Consider the following 6,000-nt stretch of genomic DNA (forward strand, 5'->3'; position numbering starts at 1 on the left):
AGTCCAAAACGAATGACGCGCGTCAAAGGAGGAGCCGGGGCCGGGGCCGGATGCACAAAGCTATTTACCAAGAGTAGCAGAAACTTCAACCTGCTAATTAGGAGTTGGTGAGCAGTAACACAGTGTACTTTTTACTACTCACTCACTACTAAACGTAGAACTATCTTTACGAGTCACAGAAGGTAAAGTGGAAAAAGAACGGTAAGCAAAGCATAACGGAAGAAAGTCAGTGTGTTCAGACAGGCACAGTGGCCATCCCGGTTTACAACCAGAGATCTTCGCCAACACCTACCGCACCAAGCACAGAGCCAAGGACGTGAAGACGAACCTCTCTGAAGGGCAGCTAGACATGCTGGACACGGACATGGACACATCAGGGGGCGGGTTCAGGGTCGACGGAAACTGAGGCGGGGAGTGAAGGATAGAGGGGGCTTCCACATGTATGTGGGCAACGGAGCCTTATAGATCAGTGCAGTGGATGAAGTGAACAACATCCTGTACGCAGTATGAAGAGGGGGAAGTGGGGATTTAAAAAAAAATGCGACACGGCGGGCAGGGGAGGGGGCGGAGCGGGTAAAATAAACAAATAAGACGGAGGGAAGAGAGGGGAGGGGGGAGGAGAAATGCGACACGGCGGGAAGGGGAGGGGGCGGAGCGGGTAAAATAAACAAACAAGACGGAGGGAAGAGAGGGGGGAGGAGAAATGCGACACGGCGGGAAGGGGAGGGGGCGGAGCGGGTAAAACAAGACGGCCGTGCACGCGCTTTTAAGCTCAATGCGCATGCGCATTGAGCTTAAAAGTCACGGGCACTGCAAGGAATCGCCACGATTCCTTGCAGTGTGGATAAAGAGTGGATAAGCCCCCATAGTCTCGCTTGCTCGATGCGCATGCGCATCGACAGGCGAGACCTAAAAAGGGAACGAGGAAATCAGGAAAAGGGTCCATTACGAAGAGACTTTGTTCTCTGGAATTTGGGGCTCTATCATTAGTAGGTAGTAGTCATTTACCACAGGAATCCGCAGGCTTAGAATACTATTTTCTCCAACTGAATATCCAAGTCACCACCTCTTTTAACTGAACTCTCAAAGAATAACAGGTTTATGCAGTCAATGTTTACTCCAGCAGGTCGTAGTAGGTTTAATACTCATTTACGGTTTGACATAGTAATCACACTTGCACTCAAACCCGTCAGGGACGAACCTCTTAAAACAATAGTTATTTATTTTACAAGCATGTAAAGTGGATCAGTTAAAATACTGACCACCACAAAACAGAACATTTTAGTATCTTCTGATCCGGATACATAACCCGAGTTTTAAGGCACACAATGATAAGTTACTATAAAAGGACATGGGAATCCGTCAAACAATGGCATCCTCGAAGGTTCCATAGAATGTGAAAAAGATGCAAAACAGGAAACAAAACAGAATGTTACACATGTACCAAATGTTTTATGATATATTTGCCCACTGTCCTAGTTTCTCAGCAGCCCTGTGAATAATGGAGGGGATGTAGTGAGTCTGTGCCAATGCAGCCAAGCTGAAAATCTGCCAAAAACGCTTTAAACACACAACCCACAAAAGGATGATATGGTAAGGTGGCAAGTTATCTCTACGTGGTTCTGGGAACTAAGTTGAACATACAGCTAAATCAGTTTAGCCAGATCTTTGATCTTTGTTCTTTCTAGGGCATAATTCAGCCAGAGTGAGCCTAAAAGGAAACAAATCTTTGCTTCAAGGCAACGGCCCCAGTTACAAGTTTGTCGTAATTATACTGTTATTTATTGCATGCAATAAATTTCAATACGATGGTGTTTGTGATTTATCGGAAACAATAAACAACGGTGATTATGGTTTGGACCTGAACATGGGGCATAACAAGAGGATTCTAGTGCTTGGTTTGACCTAGCGAAATGTACTGCATAAAAAATTTACTAACTGATTATTCCAACACTCTTGCAAACAGTGGTTTGCATGGTTGTCGGAACATTACAAGGCACTCCTATCTGGGCCCTAGAGGGTTTGAACTAAACATTCGGAAAAGAAAAATGGTGGTGAAGCACCACTTTGAGATGCAATACATGTACACTTCAAGAAGACAATAACTTCTCAGCACATGCAATCACATGCACGTCCTAACAGTTATATGATAATGTAAGGCTTTTATTTATTTATTTTACTGATTTGTAGAGCGCATGGCTGCCCGTGAGCGTCCCAGCGCTAAGTGACAAGAACCAGCTGACGGTGAATCTCACGGGAATAACCATGTTTTAAGTGCTCTGCGGAATGAGAGAAGGTTGGGTTGGGCTCTGAGGTTTGGGGGTAGAGTGTTCCATAATTTGGAAGCATTGTATGAGAACAGTCGACCGCCAGAGCGAGCTTTCTTAATTCTAGGTATAGAGGCTAGATTGCAGTTGGAGGATCGAAGCGTTCTTGTGGTGGTGTGAGGTGTAGTATAAGGGGGGCCTTACCGTGTAGAATTTTGTAGGTAGTGCAGAGAGCCTTGAATTGTATTCTTTCCTGGACGGGGAGCCAGTGTAAGGCGTTCAGAGCGGGTTTGGCTGAACAGCGGCGATGGGTTCCTGTGAGAATGCGGGCTGCGGCGTTTTGTACTGTCTGGAGTTTTGACAGTACTTTTTTGGGGGCCCCCAGATACAGGGCATTCCTGTAGTCCAGGCGGGACAGCACAAGGCCATGAACTAGGAGTTTGCGGGATTGTGCCGGGAGTAGGGGTAGGATTTTCCTTGCTGACCGTAGGAGGCCGAGGCATGTTCCCGCCGTTTTCCTTGCCTGGGCCGAGAAATTGAGGCCTTCGTCTAGCCATATACCCAGGCTCTTAATTTCTTGTTTCGGAGCGGGGGGAGGACCCATGACGGATGGCCATAGGGATGTGGAATGATAGAGGGATTTATTACCTAGAATCATTATCTCTGTTTTATCGTTGTTCAGCTTGAGGTGGGAGAGATTCATCCACTTTGTTATTTCGATAAGACAGGTTTGGAGGTTGGGGAGGGAATGGTCTTGCTGGCTTACGGATACCACCAGTTGAGTGTCGTCGGCGTAGGTTAGAAGCTTGATCCCTAAAGGGGCGACAACTTTCTCAAGGGGGGACATATAAACATTAAAAAGGGTCGGGCTCAGGGATGAGCCCTGAGGGACCCCGCAGCTGATGGCCGTGGGCCTGGACGTGAAGTTGCCATCTGCCACCTGGAAGGATCTATTCTCAAGGAAGGATTCAAGCCAGGCCAGGGCCGTTCCTGCAATACCAAGGTCACTGAGCCTGTGGACCAGTATTGAGTGGTTGACGGTGTCGAAGGCAGCGCTTAGGTCCAGGAGGATCACTGCCACTGATCCTCCTGAATCCATGATTTTCCTTGCCTCTTCGACTACCGCCAGTATTGCAGTTTCTGTGCTCTGGCCCGGCCTGAATCCCGTTTGAGAAGGTTCCAGTAGTCCATTGGTTTCAAGATGATGGGATAGGCTGTAGTTGACGTGCTTCTCGGCTATTTTGCTAATGCCTGGGAGCAAGGAGATCGGCCTGTAGTTGCCTAGTTCTAGTTTTAAACAAATGGATTGGTAGAATGTCTCCCAGGTGTACATATAGGAAGGAGTGTGGCCCCATACTACATAAATAGTGGATAGATTAAGTGATTTGCCCAGAATCATGTGATGTTGAGCAGACGTCAGGACTTGAACATACATTTTTATTAAACAGCTAGTGCAACTGCATGTTTTTTGTCGCCTGTGCCTCTTCTCAATGCTAACACTGTAGCCATGGACTTATTTAAAGTTTAAAAGATCCAAGGCAATACTGCAGCAACAGCCTTTATTTAATGTTTAAATACACTTTTTTTGTTTTTCTAATACAATCTTAAATACAATGTTGCTTTTAGACCTTTCAGGACAACACTTTACCCACGGACTTATTTAATGTTTAAACGCATGTCCTTCTTTCCCAACATGTAAATACACTTTGTTTTCTAAAACAAAGCTCCAAAGTCGGCAGCTGTGGTAGTAACACCACATCCTCTCCTACAACTAGGATGAAAAGTGGGGGATTAAGGGCCCTCAAGTTTGGTCCTGCACAGGGCTCTGAGCAAAGTCCTGAGTGTATATTCGTTCATGGGAAAAACTGCTGAGTGATTGCAAATTCACTTTCCTTCTTCCCCGCCCTAGAAAAACTTTTACTCATGCATTTGGCAGAGGTAAATGTACTATATTTTCCACTGTAGGAAGAGAATGGAGAGGAGCTGGTTGATGCCCTCAAACAAGTTTGTTTGTGGGTGGCTCACAGGGCATGTCAAACCTGGAACTACCCCTTTCTGCCCACTTCTCACCCCTGTATTTGTATTTTATTTGTGAGAAGTTGGCAAAATCACAACCGGGCTGGAAATCAAAACCAGATACACTATAAACCATAACATAATCAGAGAGACTATCACCAAAGTTCTGCTATAATAAGAATCATGCCATATGACGCCTCCGGATGCAGTACCACCATAGATTGAAAAATCCTGAATGATGGGCATGACCTTGGTGCGAAAAGAGGGGTGGGGGGTGTAACAGTAACTGCCTTTAAACAACACCGGGTGATTGCCAAGTCCTGACTAACCCGCACAAACGGTCTGTACCACAATACTGCTTGTGTAACGTTAGAAATGAATACACCGAGTAAACAATTGGTATTTAAAATAACTTGGACATCGACTAACCTGACAAATAAGATTATGGAAGGAGAAAGTTTGGCTTATTGCAAACACATCATTTGCTGAAATCAAAAACACGAGCCACACTGACGGGGCCAGTTGAAGTTACCAGAGCACTTACATGCGTTTCAGCTGTCAGCATATGATGGGACATTGTCAGGAATCTGTGGCTAGGCAAGTAAGGCACACACACCACATATGTAACCCCGAGCGGGTTAAAGGGGGAATGGTCTATGTTGAGTGTAAGGGAGGGACGATATACAAGGACAAATGTATAATTTAGGGACTAGGGCTATACACCTTTGTGAGTCATGCCCAATCCCGTGGGGGTGGAGGGGGTCTGGGGGGGCACAAATGGTCAGGCTTAGTGCCTCGGTGATGGCTGCTGTAGCGACCCTTCAGTGTCCTTACAAATATATGCATTCTCCCGGAAACAAAAAAAGACATAGCCAGAGAAGACCCAGCCTCTGTGTACTCAAAGGCGCTCTGTCCACATTCCAGTGACCGCTGCCAGCTGGACTCTCCGAAAAAGAGGAATGGAATACTCCCGGCACACCCCTCCATTCCAATGTTTTTCAACCGGTCCTCCGCTCCTCACCTGTCCTCCAATGCGGGACTCCTCCGTTACCTTCAGATCAGGTCCCAGCCCCGCCCTGCGGGCCCCGACAGTCCTTGGTTAATTTTGTTTTCATTTGTTGCGCAAAGACTACTGCCGAAAGTAAAATGGAAACCGGAAACGCGTCACTTGCCCTGTTCCCTCTACCTATGCTACCCATCGGAGCAGGCGGATCACGGGAGCGCGCCTATCGTCACCAGTGTAAGGGAGCAGCTGACAATGACAAGCTAGTGACGTTACCCAGCCCGGAAGAGCGGGTAATGTACTACTCCTGCAGAAAGAAACGAAAGTAACTGTAACCACAGAGGTTCTTCTAAAGTCCGACTTTGAAATTCATTAAAAAAAAGTCACCAGGACGTGCATGCCAACATTTGGGAAAGCACAAATAAGGAAATTAATGTTAGCGAGAATTTCAAAAACGTTACCAGGACGTAACACTTGGGAAAGCACAGAAAGGAAATGTAAGTGAGAATTTCATTTCTTTGTTAATTTATAATAGAGTAGGGAAATGTTATGATGTTCGAAATAAAAAACAAAGGGGAATAAATATAAATAGTTGTCTTAACTTGCTTCTAGGACAGTGTTTGGGGCAGTGTGACAGAGGGAGAGGAGAGAGTTATTGGTGTTGTAAATGGCAATGGCAAGTAACATAACGTTTCCGTCATAGGTTCGGTCTTT

The 6,000-nt window shown here is 46.1% G+C and overlaps 1 protein-coding gene across 1 annotated transcript in view; it reads right to left on the minus strand.

Annotated features, from left to right (window-relative positions):
* Positions 1-5,502, minus strand: part of HERPUD2 (HERPUD family member 2) — a 339,768-nt gene extending 334,266 nt beyond the window's left edge. The window contains exon 1 of the mRNA XM_086964819.1: positions 5,305-5,502. The gene's annotated coding sequence lies outside the window, so the exon portion shown is untranslated. The remainder of the gene's footprint in view (positions 1-5,304) is intronic.
* Between the last annotated feature and the right edge of the window lie 498 nt (positions 5,503-6,000).

The sequence above is a fragment of the Lissotriton vulgaris genome, chromosome 4_1, assembly GCF_964263255.1.
Source record: "Lissotriton vulgaris chromosome 4_1, aLisVul1.2, whole genome shotgun sequence".
NCBI classification, from domain to species: domain Eukaryota; kingdom Metazoa; phylum Chordata; class Amphibia; order Caudata; family Salamandridae; genus Lissotriton; species Lissotriton vulgaris.